Genomic DNA, 9,401 nt, shown 5'->3' with positions numbered 1-9,401 from the left:
AACTCACCTCTGAGAGAAACACATTCACTCATTGCATTTTAATAACTGAGACCTTTCTAACGATATATAACACATTCATATCTCGTGTTAATAACACATTCATAAATCTTAGTGGGCCGAAACACAAACGAGCACAACACAAGAGTTAAAGCTCGACACACACACACACACACACACACACACACACATGCTGCATGTACAGAGACTTTCAGACATCGTGAAAGTGTGAAAGCACCTGAAGTGTGAAAGCACCTGAAGTTCAAGAAACACCCAATTACAAGTTGCTAATTCAGACGATTCAATCATTCAGCCGGTCATTGTGTGTTAAACTCCCTCATTGTTCTTGTCAAAGTGTTTAAGTAAATCGTGACCTTTGCGTCGGCTCTGTGTGAAGCTCGAGAGTCCCGGCTTGACAGAAACGATGAAACGGCTCATCAGCTTGACCTTTTCAAACCTGAAAGTGTTTAGAAGCGTTCAGTCCCGATCTCTTAAAGGGACAGTGCACCCAAAAAATCATTTGCACTCTCAGCACAGAGATTACGGGTGACAGAGGAAAGAACGGACAGACTCACGGTTTCATAACACCTTTATTCTCTCTTCGTTTTCTTCTCTCCACCTTTCCGTGAGAATAATTGTTTTGATCACTGACATTGAAGACTTCAAGAAAGATCATCTTAATCTCTCCCTCATGTTGTTCCAAACCCTTCCGTTAAGAAAGAAACACAAAAGGAGATATTTAGCAGAATGTGCATGCGGATCTTATTGCAAAAGTAGTCCGTACGACTCTAAACACGCTTTATATAAAGTTGCGTTCATATCCTCAGAAGTCGTGAGTTTAGCCGGAAAGAATAGACACATTTTGCGATGTCATATTTTCTCTTTTTCATTTACTAGCACCAATGCATCAAAATAAAGCGCAAAGCCACATATCTGAGTTTCCCACTCGTAATTATGACTTTGTTGTAGCGTTCACGTGCGCTGAACTCGTTAATACGATCATTCCGACATCGCTTAAGTTGCATTAAAGCCTCGTGTTGGGAACAGACCCAAATTTAAAGAAACAGTACACATAAAAATTACAATTCTCTCATCATTTACTCACCCTCATGCCATCCCAGATGTGTGACTTTCTTTCTTCTGCAGAACACGAATGAAGATTTAGAAGAATGTTTCAGCTCTGTTGGTCCATACAATGCAAGTGAATGGTGAACAGAACTTTGAAGCTCCAAAAAGCACATAAATGCAGCGTAAAAGTAATCAATAAAACTCCAGTGGTTTAATCCATGTCTCCAGAAGTGATATGACAGGTGTGGGTGAGAAACAGATCAACATTTAAGTGCATTTTGACTATAAATCTCCACTTTCACTTTAACATTCTTTGGCATTCTGAAAGTGAAAATGAAAGTGGAGATTTAGAGTGAAAAAGGATTGAAATATTGATCATTTTCACTCCCAAAGTGATTGAATTGCTTCAGAAGATATATATTTAACCACTGGAGTCGTATGGATTACTTTTACGCTGCATTTATGTGCTTTTTGGAGCTTCAAAGTTCTGGTCACCATTCACTTGCATTGTATGGACCGACACAGCTGAAACATTCTTCTAAATCTTCATTAGTGTTCTGCAGAAGAAAGAAAGTCATATACATCTGGGATGGCATGAGGGTGAGTAAACGATGAGAGAATTTACATTTTTAAGTGTACTGTCCCTTTAAGTTCTGCTCTGAAATACGTTCCCTCTAAAATCGGCGTATATTTCAATATGATGCATCAAGACGCGTTGCATCAGATTTGACGTCGGTGATCCCGTTGATACTCGTGTGTCGCTAAACTTGTCGCTAAGTTTGAATAAAAATGCAAATGAGATTTGAGAGCTGTGCCGACATGTGGAACAACATGAGAGTGAGTAAATAATGACTATAATATAAAAATCAGGCTAAGCGGTCGTAAAAGATAACATGGCTGCGGCGACATTTTTACAAACTGATATTACGTGGTTCAATACATGCAAAGTGAAATGTCCACTGAGGGGCGCTAAATGTCCTGTAAGTTAGTGTTTATGAACTGATAATCTGCCGTTTTACTCGTGATTTGTGTGAAAGTGAATGAAAGTCATTGTTGTGAAACTTCCGCAATACGTAAAACGAGCCACTTAAAAATCATTTAGCAAACATGTATGCGCGCTGCTATTCCACGAGAAGTCATAATCTGTCTTTGTCTTTCATTCTGTCTATCGGTCACATTCTCAGTCACAGACTGTTGTTATCACGATGACCCGAGAGCTGAGAATAGATAACACACACACACACCAACCTGCATTTTGGACTTCACTGGCCCACCTGATGATAACAATGACCTTTGAGGTGACCTCTCCCCTCCTCGCGTGCTGCTGTGTATCTGATGCCTGGCCTGCAACTGTAACCCCCCACTTCCTGTCCCGCCTCTGCCTGCTTTGCTCCTGTACAAAGATGCAATAAAAGCTTCGTTTGCGCTGTTTTCACTTATTTTAACACACGCAGGAGACAAAACCACTCCCACTTTGCAGCAACAGATTCAAGATTCGATGGCCATATTTGCAAGAGTTTCCTTTGTTAATTCTCTATATTTTTACTCTGTAAAGAAGACAATAATTAACGTGTAAAATGCTGAATGTTCAACAGGAGATGTAATTTAATGACGTCACATTGCTTTGTCAATTTGCCTTGCCTGAGTCTGGATGTGTAAAAACCCTCCTGTAGTCCTGAAATCAATGTAGAGACCCTCTCTCTCTCTCTCTCTCTCTGTCTCTCTCTCTCTCTCTGTATGTCTCTCTATCAGTCTCTCTCTCTCTGTGTCTCTCTGTCTGTCTCTCTATCTGTCTCTATCTCTATCTCTCTCTACCTTTCTCTATCTGTCTCTCTACCTCTCTCTCTCTCTCTCTCTCTCGTGTCCTCTCTTGGTCCAGTTTTCCCCTCCTGATCGAGAGTCCCAGTGGAATGTTTATGTTCTGGGCTGATTTGTTTGCTCTGATCGGTTTGTGTTTCGTTTGACTTACTATTTAATTTCACTTCATTTTGGGGTTTTAACTGTAAAATGGTTTGTCTGAATAAAACTGGAGTTTGTCCTCGTCCAGTACTCGCTGTGAGTGTCTTTTCTGCTGTGTTTGTCTCCAGGAAACGCGCCGTCGCGTGTCAGAATTGAATGTGATGATAGATGAGACTGGGAGCGCCGATACAATAATACAATGACAAAGAGGACAAGGAGGGAATTTATTATAGTTTTTTTGTATATTACCATAGTTAACACTTTAAGGCATTTTTAAAGATTTCCTGTTTCAGAGGCATACCCAAAATGAAAGGTTTATAATGTGTTTGGTATAATTGTAGAGAAAACGTTTCCATTTTTTAATGATATAGATTATGATAAATTCTGAGACTCTCAGTTTAAGAAACTGCTGATAAATTGGGCCAAAATTTACTTTTTTTTTCGTAGTTTTTTATTTGACATTATATATATATATATCTCTGGGTGTAAATAATGTAGCTCTGAAAATCTGCTTTTGTTTTGTTCCCAATCATGTAGACTGTATCTGAGAACATTTTTCTGTTGATACGACAAAGCAATCAAAAGTTACAACATTACAAATATAATTGATCATAGTGTCCAAAAACATCTCCAAACAAATAAAAGATAATAATTGTACATAAGAACTAATTACACATGCAAACACAACAATGACTAAAGGTTTGCATAGCATGCAGACATGATTTTAGTCATGAGATTTCACAGGATGAGTTTCATTCTGTGTCATTTGAGTCATCATTGAGTCTGTGTCGTGTATTTGGCGCCATCTCCTGGTGGTCATATGTAACATTGTGCTTCATGTGGATTATCTAATGATCTATACATCTGATTATCTTGTGTGTGGACTCGTTTGAAAGATAATCACCTCCTCTAAATAATCATATGTCATACTTTATATTCTGTTTATTTTTTGTCAAGTTGTAAGGGCAAAGCAGCATATAAGTAACACCTGTTTATATGAAACATAAATGTCAAAGACATATATTTAGCTGTTACTCACTATATTTTTGTCTGTGAGTAAAACAAATAGTCTGGTTGTATTTTACTCTTTGAGAGCTTTCCAACGACATATGACAACAGGAAAATGACAGTAAAAATAAAACGGAGATATTTGTAAACCATTTGCTGTACTGAAAGCACAACAACTAAACATTATATGATGTTTTACCTTGTGAGTTTCATAGTTTTTTGGAAAATATAATTTCAAATCAGATGACTGCAACACACTCCAGAAAAGTCACATTTATGCATTTGGCGGACGCTTTTATCCAAAGTGACTTACAGTGCTCTTATTACAGGGACAATCCCCCCGGAGCTACCTGGAGTTAAGTGCCTTACTCAAGGACACAATGGTGGTGACTGTGGGGATCGAACCAGCAACCTTCTGATTACCAGTTTACCAGTTATGTGCTTTAGACCACTACACCACCACCACACCAAGTTGGCACAGTCGAGTGTTCACCTCTGTCAAACATCACTATTTCCTCTAACAACACTTATTAAGCATTTAGGCACTGAAGACAAAAGTTTATTAAGTTTAAAAAGTGGAATGTTCCCCCATTCATCCATTATGTTGGTCTTTAGTTGCACAATTGTACGGGGTCTTTGTACTTTGTTGCCGGATGGTGCACTTCATGGGACTGCGGGCAGGCCAATCTAGCACCCGCACTCTCTGCTTACACAGCCATGCACTTGTAATCCGGGCAGTATGTGGTTTAACGTTGTCCTGCTGGAAAATGCCAGGACGTCCCTGGAAAAGCCAGTGCTGGATGGCATTATAAGTTGCTCCAAAATGTGTACATATCTGTCTGCATTAATGGTGACCTCACAGATGTGCGAGTTACCCATGCCATGGGCACTGAAGCACCCCTGGCCCGTACAGACACTGGCTTTTGGACCTGACGCTAATAACATCTTGGATGGCCCTCATTGGACCAAAAAACAAAGTTCCACTGTTGTACTTTCCATCTCAGATGAGAGCGAGCCCAGAGAAGTCGGCAGCACTTCTGGACAGTGATGATGTACGGCTTCTCCTTTACAGAGGAAAGTCTTAACTTGCATCAGTGGATGCAGCGGCAAGTGCTGTTGACTAACTAAGGTTACTAAAGTTGAGACCGAGCCCAGAGAAGTCGGCAGCACTTCTGGACAGTGATGATGTACGGCTTCTCCTTTACAGAGGAAAGTCTTAACTTGCATCAGTGGATGCAGCGGCAAGTGCTGTTGACTAACTAAGGTTACTAAAGTTGAGACCGAGCCCAGAGAAGTCGGCAGCACTTCTGGACAGTGATGATGTACGGCTTCTCCTTTACAGAGGAAAGTCTTAACTTGCATCAGTGGATGCAGCGGCAAGTGCTGTTGACTAACTAAGGTTACTAAAGTTGAGACCAAGCCCAGAGAAGTCGGCAGCACTTCTGGACAGTGATGATGTACGGCTTCTCCTTTACAGAGGAAAGTCTGAACTTGCATCAGTGGATGCAGCGGTTAATGGTGTTGAGTAACAAAGGTTTACTAAAGTAATCCCAATCCCATGTTCATGATATCCATTACAGATTAATTATGTTTTTTTAAGGCAGTGACGTCTTAGAGATCAGAGATCATGTGCATTCAGAAGTGGATTTCGTCTTGCCCTTTACACACCGAGATTTGACCAGATTCCTTTAAAATTTTAACAATTTTGTCCAGTTTGTCTTTGGGGAACATGGTTCTCAAAGTGTTGGATTATTGCTGAAGCATCTGTTGGCAAATGTCTGGAGTGATCCTTGCTCTTGAAGGACTAGCCTGTTTTTGTAGGCTCCTTATATACTATGACACGATTACCTCGCCTGTTTAACATCTCCTGTTTCACATCGCCTTGTCAACTTGTCAAATTCGGTAAGACGTACTTACAATGGGAATAGGTCACATCAGCTGTTTTGACCTTTTCTCTCTTACCTTTTTGAAAGTGAAAATTCACAGCTGGGACCAAGATGTATTCGTGCGGGGGAAGGTGTTCTTTCTCCAAGGAGAAAAGGACACCGCGGAGACCTTATCCTGCCCAAAGGGAGGTTAACATGTGGAGAACACATCACATGGACTTGCCAAATGGGCACTGTAAGCCTTGGCCGCCAAGGACGATGTGAACTTACAGGCCCTGGAAGGGAGCCTAGGATGATTCCGGCAGGTGGTGGCGTTTTGCCGGCACAGGTGCACCGCAATTGCCTGCTCTACCTGATGAACCTCTGTGTACCCCCTGGCCACCCCACCATTAAGGGTAGCGAGAGCGGAAACATCCAAGAAATGGGACCGGGCAGTAAAATGTGCCCACCAGGATTTTGCGAGCTCCTAATACACCAGTTTCAGAAAGGAACTGGGGCATAGCGGGGCTGTGTGCGGCACTCTGAGTCCAGGAACCAACCGTCCAGACATGAATGCTCAGGACGGGGTTGAGGATTCCACTCCAGCCCGATGCTCGCGGCAGCCTGGGCAAGCATGGCCATCAGCTCCACGTCGGCCTCTGAATGGGCGTGCTCTCCGATGCTACGATCGATACTTCATCCTCATCGCGAGCCCCAAATGAGACATTAAGCCCACCCTGGGGCAGCCGCCTGACTCACCCATGAAGTCGACCGGTGGAAACGAGCATGCTGGGGAATGGGAGTGGGCACTAACCACCGCGGCCTTGGTAAGCCGAAGGACCAGGATGGGGAGCGGCTGCAGTGGCTTTCTCTATGAAAGCAAGAAAGCTGCGATCGCAACGTCTAGCAGTGAGAACATGAGCCATCCACGAACGCTGTCTCAGCGTGACTACGGCCAGTACCTTTGAAAGGAACTGGATGCATCTGTTAGGAAAAGTTTTCAGAGTCTGTGAAATATGATTCTAATCTAGATAAAAAAAAGAATTAGTTCTTAATATCTCATCCGATCTCCATGCGGTGATGTATTGGTAATTGTCTAAGATACATAATTCCCAAGGAAACGCCCTCTCCGTGCGGCGTACTCATGTTCCCACAGCATCCGTCAAAATGAATGATCTTCACACTGAGCCTTTGTCCTCATTTGATATGCTTTATTCACTCATTGATTTCATAAGACCCCATTATATGCTTTGATTCATTAGGCCAGCAGAAAAATCCATGTCAGTCACTCTCCGCCCACTCATTCTCTCTCTCAGTCTCTTGTTCTTAATCCCTCGTTTCACTTCATTTAGGAAGTGCTAACTGATTCAGTCACAGTGGGATTCCAGAATGTCCTCTTGGTTCAGAAATCTTTATTGATCTGGGATCTCTTCACGTTTGGCTCCTCGCCTCAGATAAAAGCAATTTGGAGCTGCCAACATCCTTGAAGGTTTTTTTACAGACTTTAGCATCGGGAATTCACACCATCTGGACACTTTAAAAAACCTGCATTCAACATGTCAGTTTTTTCTCTTTCAGGCGCCCGTCAGAAAACAAAAGAGATGTTTGAAAAGTCCACGGGAGGATTCGACTATTCAGCACAACATATGCCAGCTCCTGTGCTCGCTCCACAAGAGATAAAGCCGTTAGTTTTGCTATTTTATAGACTACAAAAAAAAAAAACAAGGAGGGTCAAGTGATTGGTATCATTGTAAAGAAATCTTTTCACATTTTTAATGAAATAGATTATGATCAAGTCTGAGACTTTCAGCCCAAGAATCTGCTGAAAAATCACATATTGAATTAAGCCAAAAATTTAACTTTTTCATATTTTTCCTGATTTGACATGATATATCTCTGGGTGTAAATAACGTGGCTCCAAAAATCTGCTTTTGTTTTGTTCCCAATCATGTCGACTGTATCTGAGAACATTTTTCTGTTGATACGACAAAGCGATCAAAAGTTACAACATTACAAATATAATTAATCATAGTGTCCAAAAACGTCTCCAAACTAATAAAAGATCATAATTGTACATAAGAACTAATTACACATGCAAACACAACAATGACTAAAGGTTTGCACTGCATGCAGACATGATTTTAGTCATGAGATTTCACAGAATGAGTTTCATTCTGTGTCATTTGAGTCATCATTGAGTCTGTGTCGTGTATTTGGCGCCATCTCCTGGTGGTCATATGTAACATTGTGCTTCATGTGGATTATCTAATGATCTATACATCTGATTATCTTGTGTGTGGACTCGTTTGAAAGATAATCACCTCCTAAATAATCATATGTCATATTTTATATTCTGTTTATATTTTGTGAAGTTATAAGTGAAAACGCCGTATATAAGCAACACCAGCATAATTGTCAAAGACATATATTTAGCTGTTACTCGCTATATTTTTCTCTGTGAGTTACACAAACCATCTGGATGTATTCAAATCGGAGAGTTGTGTTCAGTTTTGGTCATAATGTCTGCGTGCATTGGAAAGTAGAGCTTCTTTCTCACAAGCCCATCCAAGCTTAAAGGGTTGGCGCGATATTACTGTTGCAACACCATGGATAACTTTACCGGATCAAGCTTTTCTCTCAAATACCGAACTTCAAAGTGACCAAATCACTGTGAGGAAATCAACCTTTATATTCATTTGTATTTATTATTATTATAAGTAGTATTTCAGTGGATACAGGAAACGGGATGGGAAAAAGTGGGACAAAAGGTGGATTAGAACCCGGGTCATACACATACGACCCCTAGCAGGAAACCGATGGAGTGCGTACTCCGGGTAGGGAAGGAGGTATTGCCACAAGTGAAGGAGTTCATGTACCTCGGGGTCTTGTTCACAAGTGAGGGGACAATGGAGCGGGAGGTTGGCCGGAGAATCGGGGCAGTGGTGGCGGTACTCGCTCAATCGCACCATTGGCACGAAAAGAGAGCAGGAAGGCAAAGCTCTCGATCTACCGGTCAATTTTCATTCCTACCCTCACCTATGGTCATGAAGGCTCGGGCATGACCGAAAGAACTAGGTCACGAGTACAAGCGGCCGAAATGGGTTTCTTCAGAAGGGTGGCGGGCTTCTCCCTTAGAGATAGGGTGAGGAGCTCAGTCATCCGTGAGGAGCTCGGAGTAGAGCCGCTGCTCCTTTGTGTCGAAAGGAGCCAGTTGAGGTGGTTTGGGCATCTGGTAAGGATGCCCCATGGTCGCCTCCCTAGGGAGGTGTTTCAGGCACGTCCAGCTGGGAGGAGGCCTCGGGGAAGACCCAGGATTAGGTGGAGAGATTACATCTCCACACTGGCCTGGGAACGCCTCGGGGTCCCCCAGTCAGAGCTGGTTAATGTGGCTCGGGATAGGGAAGTTTGGGGCCCCCTGCTGGAGCAGCTGCCCCCGCGACCCGACTTCGGATAAGCGGTTGAAGATGGATGGATGGATGTTACCAGACCATCGTAATTTCAGCC

The sequence above is a fragment of the Xyrauchen texanus genome, chromosome 19, assembly GCF_025860055.1.
Source record: "Xyrauchen texanus isolate HMW12.3.18 chromosome 19, RBS_HiC_50CHRs, whole genome shotgun sequence".
Classification (NCBI taxonomy): domain Eukaryota; kingdom Metazoa; phylum Chordata; class Actinopteri; order Cypriniformes; family Catostomidae; genus Xyrauchen; species Xyrauchen texanus.
The sequence above is the reverse complement of the archived record's forward strand: the minus strand, read 5'-3'. Positions refer to the sequence as shown.